The 16,215-nt window shown below is 37.2% G+C and overlaps 1 long non-coding RNA gene across 1 annotated transcript in view; it reads right to left on the bottom strand.

The window, feature by feature from the left end:
- Positions 1–16,215, bottom strand: part of LOC144614374 (uncharacterized) — a 78,321-nt gene that overhangs the window by 25,728 nt on the left and 36,378 nt on the right. The window lies entirely within an intron of this gene.

Genomic DNA, 16,215 nt, shown 5'->3' with positions numbered 1-16,215 from the left:
CATAGCCATGCCCTAGCATTTTTGGTATCCAGCCAGGAATCATTACACTAAAAAAATCTCAGAATCTATAACAAGGCCAGATTCTTTCCTTCTCTATCTTCCGAGGACTTAAAGACCATGGTTACTCAAAGCAAATACTGGTACCACTGACATACTGATACTTGAAAATACCATGAAACCTTTTTTCCAACTCCATTCATAACCACACAGATAGCAAGAACAGAAGAAATCTCATGATCCCTCTCCATTACCTCCCCTTCTCTTTCATATCTAAATCTCCCACTGTGAGACTGAAATCTTCAGCATCCCAAAAGATATGGACTTTTCTAACCTCCTATTACATTGGAAATGCACTAATCTCCACTAACACCTCAGCTGGAATTACTGGCTAATCAACTAAGAAAGCATCTAGAGAAAAAAGTGTCTTGAAACGTGCCTGAAGGGAGAGAAAGGGGGAGACTTTAAAAATGTCTCTACAAAAACCATTTGCCCAAAACTTAGGGCTGCCCCTGGGGATCAGGACGCCTGGCACCCTCCTCGTGCGTCTATGGATTACGTGAACCACCCGCCCCCCCACATCAGGACTCTGGTATAGCCTGAATCAGAACCATCTGGAGGGCACCCTAACCACCCAGATTAGGGATCCCCACCTCCTGAGCTTCTAACTCATTAGGTCAAAGGTGGGGCCCAAGAATTTGCATTTTTACCAAGTTTCCAGGTGATGCTGATGTGGCTAGTCCAGGATAATAGTCTGAAAACCACAGCTCTACATTATCACCAAAATTTTCCAAAAAGGAAATTATACATGATATCTATAGTCCTGCATTTATACCTATAAATTCAGTCAAACCTCTCTGAGCCTCAGTTTCTTCATCTGTAAAATGAAAACACTGAGCTAAATAATCACTAAAATCCAATCGAAATGCCTTAGAGTCAAAGCTGGACAGCACCGTCAGTAATAATGGTACAATCATGGAGTGCCTAGGTGGCTCAGTCGGTTAAGCGTCTGACTTCGGCGCAGGTCATGATCTCACAGTTCGTGAATTCGAGCCCTGCATCTATATCCGTACTGACAGCTCAGAGCCTGGGGCCTGCTTCAGATTCTGTGTGTGTCTCTCTCTCTGCCCCTCCCCTGCTCATGCTCTCTCTGTCTCCCAAAAATAAACATTGAGATTTTTTCTAAAAAATCATGATATAATCACAGTACATTTGTGGGACTCTGATTTATTTGCAAAATGCTTCCACATACACTTTGTCAGTTACTGGATACTCACGACTATGTGAGACAGACTCCTTTTGGAGACGGAGGTACAAAGAGAATCATGGTTTGTCAAAAGTTGTATGACTAATATATGATAAAGCCAGACTGAGATCTTCTAGCTCTTCATCCTGGGAAGTAATGCACGGCCCCGGACTTTCACCCTAGCTGATCAAGGGAAGATTCTGAGGACAGTCTTTGCCTAGAAACAAGGTCAGTAATCCATCATTTCACTGGAGGAGAGAAGGCTCTCTGCTCTTTACCTGGACATCCACATAGCTTGCTCCTTCACAGCTGCAGGATTCTGGATTATTACACCTTAATCCAGAGGCCTTCCTTGGCTACTCAGTATCAAAAGGCAACCCTTTTTCCCCTCTCCTGCCAATTACACCTCTTATCCCCTTGATTTACTTTAAATCTGTCCATGCAACCACTTGACTATCTGACCACTTGACTACTATTTTAGTATCTGTCTCCCTCTACTAAAATATAAGCTCCACATGGGCAGGATGTTTGTTCACTGTTCAGTGTCCAATGAGTAGAATACTGCCTGCCATGTAACAAGTGCTCAAGAAATATTTGCGGGACACATAATAATTTAATAAGAACTTAATCTGTGACACACACTGGGCTAGATATTTTATATATACCATCCAAAAAAAAAAAATCCTAAAGCAAAGGATACTTTAATGCCTTTTTCTCAGTAACTGATTTTTAAAAAATCAGTAAGGATTTCCAGGATTTCTGTTTCCAGGAAAATGGAGCTGACCTAATTTCCCTATTCCTCCCACTAAGTACAACTAAAACCCCTGGACATTATATATCAAACTAACATAAAAGATTCTGAGTGGTGGAGAGAAGATGGACCAGGTAAGTTCCCTGCTTCATATGCCCGGGACTCGGAGTTGAAAAAGAAGACAACACAAACACCGATGGGTGTAGACAAAAAGCCCCATAAAAAGCCTACTCTCTCCAGCCAAAGGACAAAATATGGACAGCCTACTAGCAAGGCTGGTTTAACATTCGAAGCCCATCATACTCACAGAATAAAAGTGAACATTATCTGATCATCTCAATGCATCACAGATGTGGTACAAGAATTTCATAATATCCAGCACACATTCATGATTAAAAATAGAAAAACTCTCAGAAAACTAGCAATAAAAGAGGACTTTTTCAACCTACATAACAGGCACCTATCAAAAAAAAACCAGCATAGCTAAAATATTATGTTTCATGATGAAACAGTGAAGACTCCCTACCTAAGACTGGTCTAGCTAACCCTCTGGAGGTCCTAGTCAATGAAGTAAGACAAGAAAATACAAGACACAGATATTGAAAAAAGAAAAAAAGGAGTAAAACTGTCCTTATTTGCAGATGACAAAATCATATGAATAATTAAATAAGTCTATAATAACAACTTAATCCAAGAAGTAAATTGAGCATGTGTCAAATTGTAAGGTCAGTATATAAAAATAAGCTTTATTTTTATATTAACAGCAAACAATTGGAAAGTGAAATACTAAAAATGAATAGCATTTACAATAGCATCAAATAAATCACATAATATTTTAGGAATAAACTTAATTAAAAACTTGGGGGGAGTGGTGGCACCTGAGTGGCCACCTGGTTAAGCGTCCCACTTTGGCTCAGGTCATGATCTCACAGTTCATGAGTTGAAGCCCCGCACTGGGCTCTGTGCTGACAGCTCAGAGCCTGAAGCCTGCTTCAGATTCTGTGTCTCCCTCTCTCTCTGCCCCTTCCTCACTTACTCTCTGTCTCTCCCTCTCTCTCTCAAAAATAAACATTAAAAATTTTTTTTAATTTTTTAACCTCTATACTATAAACTATAAATCATTGCTGAAAGTAAAGATCTAAATAAATTATATACTTGTGTGTGTGTGTGTGTGTGTGTATACATGGAAAGAGAAGAATAGAGATCTTGAAAAGAAATCCACCATATATATACATATGTATATGTATATATAGACAAGTATAGACTATAGATATATAAATCTATCTATATATATACATATATATATATATATATATATATATATATATATACACTATACACACACACACACACACACACACACAATCAAATGACTTTTTACTAAGATGCAAATGCAATTTAATATAGAAAGGAAAGTCTTTTCAAGAAATGATACTGGATCAATTAGATATCTGTATAAAAAAAGTATCTCATACAATATGCAATAATTAACTCAACATGGAAAACAAATCTACATGCAAATCCTAAAATTATAAATCTTCTAAAAGAAAATGTAGGAAAATATCTTTGTGATCTTGAGCAAAAATTCTTAAGCAGAACATAAGAAGTACTAAATAAAGAGAAAAAAAGATAAACTGTCCTCTTCAAAATCAAAAGTACTGCTCACTAAGATACTGTTGAGAATGCAAAACGGTAAATCACAGGCTGGGAGAAAATATATGCAATACATATCTGCAACAAACAACTTTATTATATCTGTTCTATAAGAACACCTACAGGGGCACCTGGGTGGCTCAGTCAGTTGAGGTCATGATCCCAGGGTAGTGGGATTAAGCGCCACATTGGGCTCTGTGCTGAGCGTGGAGCCTGCTTAGAATTCTCTCTCTCTCTCTCTCTCTCTCTCTCTCTCTCTCTCTCCCCCTCTCCCCCACCACTCGCTCTCTCTCAAAAAAAAAAAAAAAAAAAAAGAACACATACAAAACAATGAGGAAAAGAACACAATCCAGTAAAAATAAACATAAGAATTTGACACTTTCAAAAAGAAGACATGTCAAGGCCCAATAACCACATTAAAAGATGCTCAGTATCACTGGTCTGGAGGATACAGTTAAAAACCACAAGGAAATTCCACTGGATATCTATAGACATCCATAAGAATGGCTAAAATTATAAAGACAGACAATGACAAATGCTGACAAGGACGCTGGGCAACATCTCTCATATGTGAATACTGGGAATGTAAAATGGTCCAACAATTTTTGAAAACTTGTTTGGCTGTTTCTTATAAGTTGAATACACACCTATATACCTTTTGATCTGGCAATTCAACTCTGGAATTTAACCAAAAGCAATGAAAGACACATTCACAAAAAGATGAGAATATCCATCAGCACGAGGACAGATGAACAAAATATGCTATACCCTCCCAATGAAATGCTACTCACCAGTAACAACAATAACTGACCTACATGCACGAACACAGAGGAATCTACATAACATTCCTCTCTGGCATGAATCTTATGAAAGGTGAGTTGTTCCCTTTGTCTGAAGATGAGATAATTACAGAATTTCATGTAAAAAGGTAATGATGCCTTTAGTTGCTGTAATCCCTCTGCTTTTCCTCACTGGAGGGAGAGAACATACAAATCCTCACAGCAAAGGGAATCTTAGGAATTATAAGCTAACTTCTGACATATGCACTCGTAGAACAGAAGGATCATCAGACAGAGTAATTTAATGCTGCCCCTGGGCTTAATTGTAAGCAGATACTAGCAAGAAAAGTAAGGACAAGGAATAAGAGCCAGACCTTGGAAGGGCTTTTACCCTAAGTTAAATAGTTGTCATACAACAATTGTGTAAGAGGTATCTGCACATCGGAGAAGGGTTGAAATATACCAATAAATAGACTTCAGCAAAACTATACCTCACAATTCAGTTTCTTATTTATATTGCCCATTAAAACTCTTCATTGTTTCATGTTATTTTAAACAAGATTTTCCATTTCCAGGGTTACAACTCAAAGAAAAGCAGTGGAAAATGTATCATGCTTATCCTATTCTCAGATTCAAGTGAGTGTCAGGTATCAACCACTGACCACGGAGCACCACCATTTAACAGGTGGCCACTTAAATTACAGACGAAGCAACTGAATGGATATTTAAGTCGTTTCCAAAGTTTCGTTATTAGAAGAAATGTTAAATATACAACCCTGACCTATCTTCTGTTCCCTCTGCTTCTGTAGAAAAAAGAGTAAGGGGAAATTACGGCAATTTTAAATTTCAAAAGAAGCAACAAATTGCCCTGGAATTTTACACCCTTACCTGAACCAGAGGAGGGCGTCCCCTCTCCAGCACCACCATTTGCTACTAGGAAATTGTTCTGTCAAGCTGATGGGTGAGATATGCTGGCTGTTATCTGAGCTTGTGCCTCCTGAGGCTGAGCGTGTTATCAAGTTCACTGGCCATTTGTCCTGCCTCTTCCGTGAACTGTCCCCATTTATATCTTTCGGCTTTTTTTTCCATTTGCTTGTATCTCCCTTTCTTCTTGATGTGAAGGATATGTACACATCTTCTACTACATTTATAACTGTGCTTTGTTTTAATGCTTAAGACTTCAGCTCATCTAGAACTAATTTTTATCAGTGGTGTCAGGCAAGGACCTACTTTAATTGTTTTTTGAATGCTAAATCTCAACCCCACTCACTGTCTAGTCCTTCTTTTCCCCCTTTGTGACTTAAAATGCCACCTTTATCATATTCTAAATTGCTATACATTCAAGAACCCATTTTGAATGATATTATGTTCTACTGATCTACTTCTCTTCACCTACACTAATTTTATACTATTTTAACCACCATATTCCTAAAATAATGTTTGATGTTAGTTAGGGTGGCTTGTTACCTCATTGTCTGGTAAAAGCTCATTCATTATCCCTAGAAATACATTCTTTTACTGCAAACTCTGGAATTGTAATGTTCCATCAAAGTTATACCTCTATCTTTTATCTAGTATTTCCAAGTGTGTTCCCTTGCCATGAGAAGTATTACCCCCCAAGCTCAGGAAATTCTGTTTATTTTTAGTTGTCTTCAGGTAGAATAAATTTAGGTGATTCCTGAACATCTAAAATTATTTGTTTCACCAGCGGCAAACAGAGTCAAGTCTACAACCTAAGTACCTCTTGCTCACACCCTCTTCGTTTTCTTTTCTAAGAGCTGCTGGCTTACAGCAGGTTCTCAGCTCTCCTAAAATAGTACAACAACTGTTTAAGTGGGTTCTTTCTCTCTGCCTCACTCCTCCAATCCACCTTCCGTGCTGCTACCATAACTGTGCTTAAAACACAAATCTTATGACATCAGCTTCTTGGTTAAGACTCCAGTGATATTCCATGACTCACAGCCACAGAGCCCTATTTTTCATACTATTTTAAACAGAGTGATGGCAGTCAATATTTATTAAATACTTTCTGTGTTGCCAGATGCTCTCTATATATTTCTCATTGAATACTCACATAAATCCAGTGAGATAGTAGGAAATAATTGTTATTGCTTTCCTTGAACAGATGAACAAACTGAGGCTTACAGGAGTTAAGTGGCTTGCCTAAAATCATACAAAATAACATCTGATTCAGTTGCTATTTAAAGCATTGTGCACATTGCTGCCCTTAATTTAAGACTTACCTGTTAAAAAAAGGCTCTCACACTGGATTTTCAAAGTAGCTACTACTTGTTTTTTTTTTAAACGTCAGATGTAAACTAAAAACACTCAGAAGAGTTGAAAAATAAAGGTATGGGAAAAGATGGCCCATCTATATGCTACCAAAAAAGTAAAAGCAAATATAGAAAAATATTAGCAAAAATAGAATTCAAGGCAAAAAAATACTAAATGAAGCAGGGACAGTTCCTATTTTATTTTAAAAGATTCAGTTTACCAGAAAGATGAACTGATCACAAATTTCTATGAAGTTAATAACTATCTTTGAATTACACAAACGAAATCTGAAACATCTGAGAACAATCGTAGTCAACGAATTTAACTTCCATCTACTAGAGAAACTATAGGCCAAGTAAACAAAAGTAAAAAACATAGATGACTGAATAACACAAAAACCAAGCTGAATTGTAAAGACAAATGTTAAAATTTGTACACTTCATTAAAAAAAACAAAAAACTTAGGGGCACCTGGGTGGCTTAGTCAGTTAAGCATCTGACTTCGGCTCAGGACATGATCTCACGGTCTGTGATTTTAAGCCCCGCATCGGGCTCTGTGCTGACAGCCTGGAGCCTGCTTCAGATTCTGTGTCTCCCTCTCTCTTTGCCCCTCTCCCACTCACACTCTGTCTCTGTCTCTGTCTCTCTCTCTTTCAAAAATAAATAAACATTAAAAACAACTAACTTGAAACAGAATATAGACCCACATGTAAGAACTATAAATATAAAATGTATAGAAGAAAGCATAAAAGTATTGCTGACTTTGCATTAGGAAATATTTGTAAAATATCATATAAAAAGCATGACCCATAAAAGAAAATATTGACTTCATCAAAAAATTGGACTTCATCAAAATTTAAAACCAACTCTTCAAAGGAAACCATTAAGAAAATGAAAAGACAAGTCACAGACTGCAAGAAAATATTTGTTAATCATACATCTGATAAATAGCTTCTAACAAGTAATTAGTAAGAAAATGATCCAATTTTTTAAATGGGCTAAAGATTTAGATTGACACTTCACTTAAAGAAAATACATAAATGGCAAGCACACGAACACATAACCAAAATCATTATTCGTTAAGGAAATGAAAATTAAAACCACAAGGAGATGCTACTTTACACTCACTCGGATGGCTATCAGTGAAAAGAAGGACAACACGAGTGTAGGTCAGAATGGAAAGAAGCTGGAACCCTCACGTGATTAGTGGAAGTGCAAGATAGTACCGCGACTATGGAAAAGAACTTGGCAGTTTCTTAAAAAGTTACACAACCTAGTGGACTGACTATTCAACCCCTAGTTATCGACCCAAGAGAAATGAAAACAAACTTCCACACAACGCCTTGTACGGAGTATTATTAACAGCGTTATTCATAATAGCCCCAAACTGGAAACAATTCAAATGGCCATAAGCTGGTAAATGTATAAACACAATGTGACGCATCCACACAATGGACTCATACTCAGCAAAAGAAATGATCACACTCCTGATACAAGTGACAACATGCATGAACTCCAAAACTAAGGGAAAGGAGCCCTACAAAACAGAATGCACACTGTAGGACTCCATTATAGGAAATTTCTAGAAAAGGCAAGATGATAGAGACAGAAAACGGTGTTTGTCTATGGTTTGGGGTTGGGATGGGAACTGAATGCACAAGGGCACAAAGGAGCATTTTAATTCAATGTAAGTGTTTATAAAATTGGATCGCGGTGATGGTTGCACAACTGCATAAATCCACTAAAAATCATTGAATTATATATACACTTAAAATTGATGAAGGTATATAAACTTCTACCTGAATAAAGCTGCTAAAAGAGGAGGAAGAAGAGATGGAATAACAACTACCCAGGTACAAAACCACAAAAGAACCACCAACTATTTCTAGAACAAGATACCACAGAAGTGACAGTCACTCTTCATCTTGAAATAAATAAATAAATAAATACAGCAAAAAACTGGGAATAACCCCAAATTCTGTATACAACAGAATATCATCATACGATGTAATACTGCACAATAATGAAAATAAAATCCAGCTACATGTAACTTCATGGGGGAAAAAAAATCCCACAATATTGTTGTGCCAAAAAAAGTGAACTACTAGAGAATAAGTAAAGTTCTATCTATTCACATGAAACTCAAGATTAGGCAAAAAAAAAAAAAAAAAAAAAAAAAGTATATGTATTGTTTACAGCTGCATACACAAAGAGTGAAACTATACAGAAAAGCAGAGAAATGACTGTCATAAAGGTAAAAATTGTAGTTGCCTTTAGGTGAGGGAAATCTGAGTTCTAATGAGAAGGATCATGAGAGGTTTTGGGGTGCTGATAATCTTATTGCTTACAAACACGCACACACACACGAACAACGTCCCTCACTCCTATCAAGTCTACCAGGAACCAAACTAAATTTGCACACTCACATGCACGTGATGAAAAGAATTAACAACTAAAAGAGAACCCTCCCCCCAATGCCCAAATGTATTCATTTGAAAATCTAAAAAACAAATATGCTTTAGATAATTTGGGAGTTGAGACGGAAATGGAAATTTTAAAATGTAAATTATAAGTGAAGGACAAGCAGAGTACTACATATAAACCTCTGGAATTTAGCCACAGTGGTTACCAAAGAAAAATTGATAACCACAAATAAATCCATGAGATCATAAGAAAGAATGAAAAAAAATGAAGCTTTCAATTTAAGATGTTGAATACAGACCAATAAAATAAACGTACAGAAATAAAAGAAAGAAATGAATGAGATTAAAAACAGAATACAAAATAGAAAATAGGAAAAAAAGTTATTTCGTAAAACTAAATTTAAAAGACTGATACAAAAGACAAAACTTTAGCAAATATGGTTTAAAATAAAAAGAATAAAATTAAACTATATAAAAGGCAAATGAAAAGGAATAAAGAATAAAAGAGAATCGATCAGGAGGTTTTTATTATAAACAGATATGCACAAAAAAAGTCAAAATATCTGAAACCTCACATGAAATGGGTAATTTGCTAGGAAAACAAAACATTTCTAAATGGGCAAAATAAAAAAAAAATAGAAACTCTGAACAAACTAATCAATAGTCATAAAAAAACTAATAAAAGTAAATAAAAGATTCCTCCACCAAGAGCCTACAGACTAAAAGAGTTCCTTGAAGGAACTCTACAAATCTTCCTGGAACAGATTATTCACATTCTAAACACAATATTGCAGAAAATAGAAACAGGAAGCTATTTATTTTACAAGACTAGCACGATGTTGATATCAAAACCAGAAGAGGACAGCATAAGAAAAGAAAACTATATGCTAGGCCCATAATGAACTCAGATGTAGAAATCCCACATTACCAAAAAAAAAAAAAAAAGTAAACTTAAATCAATCAGCAGGAAATTAAACAATATTATCTCAATGGCTTTTATTTCATGAATTTTAGTGGTAAAAGTGAAAAAAATCTGCCATATCATTCACTATATTAATAAATTTGAGGAGAAAGAATAATTTCAATAAATGCAAAATACACTGATAAAATCCAATGCATTTTTAAAAATTTAATTCACATACCATCAATTCACCATTTAAATGTACAATTCAGTCATTTTAGTAGATTCACAAAGTTATGCAGTCATAACCACTATTTAATTTCAGAACCTTTTCATCGCCTCGAAAAGAAATCCCATTAGTAGTCATTTCCCGATCTCCCCTCTCCAGACCATCCTTGGGAAACCACTCAACTGCTTTCTGTCTCTATGCACTTGCCTATTCAACATTTTATACAAATGGAATCATCAAACCTAAGTGCATTACGTCTGTCACTCACTCAAGCATAGTGTCTCTGAGGCTCATCCATGCTGTGGCCTGTGTGAGTACTTCATTCCTTTTTATGGCTGAATAATATTCCACCATATGAATAGACCACATTTAGTGTATCCATTTGTCTGTTGATGAACATTTGGGTTGTTTCCACTTTTTTTTGGCTACTGTGGATAATGCTGCTATGAATATTTGTGTATAAGTTTTTGTATATGTTTTCAATTCTCTTCATCGTATCATATACCTAAGGATGAAGCAGTTCGATTCATTTTTGTGATTAAAATTATTGGCAAACTAAAGTACACAGCAAATATACTTGAGGAAACATTAGCAGCAATCCCATTAAAGTCAGGATCTAAATAAGGATCACTCATCTCGTACATGAAGTATCCTAGTATTCAACATTGTCCTAAATGTCTCAGACAATGCAATAAGAGAAAGATAACACATAAATTACAAAAAAACAAAAAAAAGAAGACACAAAACTGTGATTATTTGTGCATGATACATCAAAAGCCCAATAGAATCAAATAAACTATCAGGAGGGATAAGGAAGTTCAGCAAGTGAGTTAGATGAAAGATACCAGTAAAACTAACTTTCTGAAACACTGCGTGTCTGTCAGAGATTGTGTTTGTATGGAACAGAAAATCTGAGTGAATAGTGCCTTATTAATATGACTGGTTAATTTTTTTATTTATGTAATAAAATTCAACTCACACATGTCAACACTGTCTCTGAACTTCTCTTGATCTCTCCTTCAAGGCTGGAGCTCCGCCATTACATCTGTGTTCTACACCAAAAAGCAGTAAGAAGGGAAAGGAAAAAGTAGTACCAGTGGAGTCTACTTTCTTTTCTGGAAGTCCCACCCAGCAACTCCTGCTTGCATTTCATTAGCCAAAACAGGGTCATGTGGTTGCCCTGGTGCTGTGAAGTGAAGGGTAGTGGGTACCTGCTGCCACAGACAAAACAGAGGTTCTGGGCACACAATCTTGGCTGCCACATGCCAGTGATAACCCAAGTGGAAAGAAAAATCCCATTCACTAGAGCAACAAAAAAACCTAAAATTGCTAGGAACAAACATAACAAGAAATATTTTAAGATATTTCTGGGAGAAAAAAACTCGAGAAAAAATGACTGAAAAACACTTTAAAAAAAAGAATAAACAGGAAAATATATCGTACTTGTAGATTGAGAGGCTCACTATTAAAAAGACACCAACTCTCATTAAATTACCTATTAATTCAATTTAACCTAAATCAAAATCACAACAGGATTTTCCATATAATCTGAAACACAGAGTCTAAAATTAATACAACAGAATGCAAGAACTGTCAAGACAACTTTAAAATAAATGAATAATTAGGGATAATCTACCCTACTACATATCAAAGCATATGTGCTATTGCCACAGAAACATGGTACAAAATATGGAATTCAGAAACATTACATTCACATACACATTCACATACACACACAAATCTCTAGATTACAAATCCCTCTCTATATTTTTTTTTAGTTTTTTGTAACGTTTACTCATCTTTGAGAGAGAGAGAGAGAAACAGAGTGTGAGAGAGGGAGGGGCAGAAAGAGAGGGAGACACAGAATCCAAAGCAGGCTTCAGGCTCTGAGCTGTCAGCACAGAGCCCGATGTGGGGCTCAAACTCACAAACCGTTGAGATAGTTACCTGAGCCAAAGTTGGAAGTTCAACCGACTGAGCCATCCAGGCACCCATTAGTATATTTTTTTAAGCATTAGATTGAAAATATAGAACATATTTATGACCCTGAGTCCTTGATTTAGAAAAGGCCTTCTTTTACGATACACACAAAAAAGCAAAAATACAAATGAAAAGTTTGTAACTTTGACTACATACAAATTTAAAACGTCCATAAGACTGAGATGCCACAGCAAAGTTAAGATCACTATTAGACCAGGAGAAACCTTCTGCAACTTACCTAACAAAGAAATCATATAATCACAGAGAATTCTACACAGACATTTTTAAATGAGTAATATCAAGTCAGTCCTCTGGGTATAGGGCAGTGGGTTGGGCTGAATTAGGGCACCTGGGTAGCTCAGTCGGTTAAGTGTCTGGCTTCGGCTCGGGTCATGATCTCCCAGCTCGTGGGTTCAAGCCCCAAGTCACTCTCTCTGCTGTCAGTGCAGAGCCTGCTTTGGATCCTCCGTCTGCCTCTCTCTCTCTCTCTTTCATTCTCTCAAAAATAAATGTTAAAAAAAAAAAAAAAAAGACTGACCATGAACTGATCATTACTAATGCTGGATGAATATAATGGGTTCCTATACCATTTTCTTTATTTTTGTATATGTTTTAAATTGTTGCATATTTTAATTTATGTACTAATATGGAAAATGATCCAAGAGTACAGAACAACAACTCAACAACAAAAAACAAGTTGGTAAATGTAAAGTATGATACTACCTCAAACATACTTTAAACATCTAATTATATATTTTCAATGAGCCAATTTTCTTAGACCAGTTTTACCAATGTATATTTTCCCAACTATAACTTAGTAAGTGCATAGAAAAGGTCTGGAATATTATACACCAAACTGGTAATAGGTGGTTACCTCTGGAGAGAAGGGAGCTACCTCCATTGTGAGTTCATCAAAGGAGAATTTTAGCCTCATCTTCAAGGCTTTAATTTTTCATGTAATTTGTATGTAAGAGGTCACACAATTACACACATGTCAGAACTCACATAAATGGAATTGTTCTGCGTCCTGTCTGTGGCAGTGTCTATAAGAATCTGTGCATGTGTAAAAGGCCTTAGAGCTATACAACAGAGAAAGGGAATTTACTGTCACAGTTAAAAATGTTTTAAATGGCAGAAAAAAAAAATCTCATACAACTGTCAGCCAAATAGTGAATTCTGCTGTACATAAATTATACCTCAATATACCTGACCTTTTAAAAATGAAAAATATTAATTTAAAAAGAATGATCATAGGGGTGCCTGGGTGGCTCAGTCAGTTAAGCATGTGACTTCAGCTTGAGTTATAATCCTGCGATTCATGGGTTCAAGCCTCGGGTTGGGCTCTGTGTCGTCAGCATGGAGCCCGCTTCGGATCCTCTGTCCCTATCTCTCTCTATCCCTCCCCAGCACACGCTCTCACTCTCTCTCTCAAAAATAAACTTTAAAAAATAAACAAAATAAAAAATAAAAAGAATGATCACAATATAATCTGTTTAAAGAATAAGGGTGTAAATTATATAAAATTACCTATAATTCTTAAAGTAGATTATAAGACCTCTATGTACGATATGCACGTATAGAGTATGAATCCACTTATACCTCTCTACCTTATTTTATCTCTGCATAGTAGGATTATAGATACTTTTTTTTTCTCTTTGCTTATCTGTATTTTTTCCCTACAATGAATACATATTATGTTCTACTGAAATAATCTTTTCAGTGTGGAGTGGGTGGGCACGGGGCCAACGGTGGAGACTCGGTGCAGATTCTCCTCTCACCTTGGCACAGCTGCCCAAGCCCAGACTCCAAGGGTAAGCCTTGGCAGGGACCCAAGGGAATGGAGTGAGGGTTCCTATGGTAACAAATAAGGACAAGTGGTTAAGGCAGCAATGTGTCACTGAGAACCACAGGTATGTGTGAAAGAGTTTGCCAAATCGAACACAGCTCACAGGAACAGACTCTGGGGCCCCACCAGGCACGGTCAGAGATCACCTTCCTAGCATACTAGAAAGCATTCTCTGCTGGCAGATTGGTCCCTGTCAAATTATTTATAGGCGATCGGTTCACATACTCAAAATGATATGAATACTTCTAATTATATCCAAACATGCCAAATGTCAGTACAAATTATGCTGAGGGTCATGTTGCCAAATGTCCTGCCCTAACAAAGAGGAGAGAGCCACAGCGTCAGCACACGGGTGCCTATATAAGCACGGGGACCCCGCCCGCCTTATCGCCACCAAGAACCCAGAGGTGAGTGACAGGGGGGCCTTGGGGCTTCAAGGATCCCCAGGGACCCCGGGACAGGGAGAGTTGACCCCATGGCCCACCTCTGAGCATGAAACCGTCCCTCCCAACTCTGACTTTTATTTTCTCAGAGTCAAGATTTAGACCAAGACAGTTTTAATTCTGTAACTATTTTACTGGGATTCCACAGCTTTGCTAATAAGAAATCTGTTGTTTCACAGTGTCAGTCACTTCTGAACCTGCGTTTTCATCTGGAACTCCGGAGGTAAGCCTCAGCTTTATTGATGTGTTGATGACAGAGGGCATTTAGGCTAACAAAGCTGGGAACAACTCTTAATTGTACACTATTTCCACATTTCTGCAGTTATCTAAGTAGCTGGTACTTCCAACGACTGCTTATAAACGCTGAGAAAACACTATTCCAGAGAGCCTTATTCTCTGACGCTATCCTCACTTGAGTTCAGGGTTAAAGGACTATACTTAGGACAGAAAGAATTTTGACAATGAGTTTTCAGCTACATGTAGACCGGTCGAGGGGCAAGAGACTCTTCTGTGCGTGTCGACCTCCCTCTATCGCAAAGCATTGATACTTAGCCATTTTACAGATATTTTTGAAACTTCTTGGAAAGATCCTTATCAAAAAACGAAAACACAAACATCTTGTGAAAACCACAATGTTTTAGCTACTTTTTGATGATTCATTGTTATTTGTTTTTAGAAAGATTTATTATTGTTCATCTAAAAAGTCCCCAGTGGTACACCCACAGAGTGCTAAATACGGAACCTAATTTAAGAGAGACCCTGGCCCTTCCCCAAGTAATTTACAAACAAAAGGAAAGGAACAACTCAATCCGTGTAACAGGCCAACACTGCAGAGGCCCATCTATCAATCAGCGGAATGGTTTCCCTGTGATGAACCCTTTCATTTTTGTCAGTTTTCTTTTTATTGGTGGAAAGAAAAGAAGCCTGTGGAATGCATGTGGGAAGAAGGACCTTCTTCATGCTCTCATTTCTCTGTGGTTAGATCTGTTAACTGACTGTTGAAATCCCTCATGCCAAAAACAAAGTGTCAGAAGAGATTCTGGAATTAAGGCAATGCTAAGTCTCTTTGGTAGCAAGCCAAATGACAAAAATACACAGTATTAAGAATTTATTAGGAGGTTCTTTTAACAACCCACCAAGAGATTTAACACCAAATATTAACGTAAAGTAGATGTTAAAAATAGTATGTGCCTTATGAGAAGAAAATGGCCACCTAGAAAGTAAAAACGTAAAGCAAGTTTTTGAACGCTTTGAAAATATCACCCTTCCTTCCCACAAGACAAACCTTCCACCCTAAGTGCGTGATGGTCCCAGTGTGTGGCAGACCCAATCACCCAGAAGGAAAAGTGGGGACTGAAGAAGCTGCCTTAAAACAATCCATCTGCAGTTCCAGCTGTAGATGCTGTTAGTGTAGAGATTCAAACATGCAAAGACTCCCAGGTAGGCACCCTAGCCCTGAGGACTAAGAAACGTGATCTGGGAAAGAAAATCTGCAAGGTACCAAAAATGAAGCCTCCAGTTACAACCTCGCTCCAGACCAGTCCTGGGGCCTGTGTGAGGACACTGGCAGATGACAACCTGCGGGAGCATCGACAGCCCCAGCGATGGGGGCTCAACACTTCCTTCCTTCACTCCAAATCCTAGCTCCCAGGTGTAACTTCTGGTTTCTATTTCTCCCTCTCCCCCACATCTTC

The sequence above is a fragment of the Panthera onca genome, chromosome E1 (genome assembly GCF_046562875.1).
Source record: "Panthera onca isolate mPanOnc1 chromosome E1, mPanOnc1 haplotype 2, whole genome shotgun sequence".
NCBI classification, from domain to species: domain Eukaryota; kingdom Metazoa; phylum Chordata; class Mammalia; order Carnivora; family Felidae; genus Panthera; species Panthera onca.
This window is presented reverse-complemented; position numbering and strand designations above follow the sequence as displayed.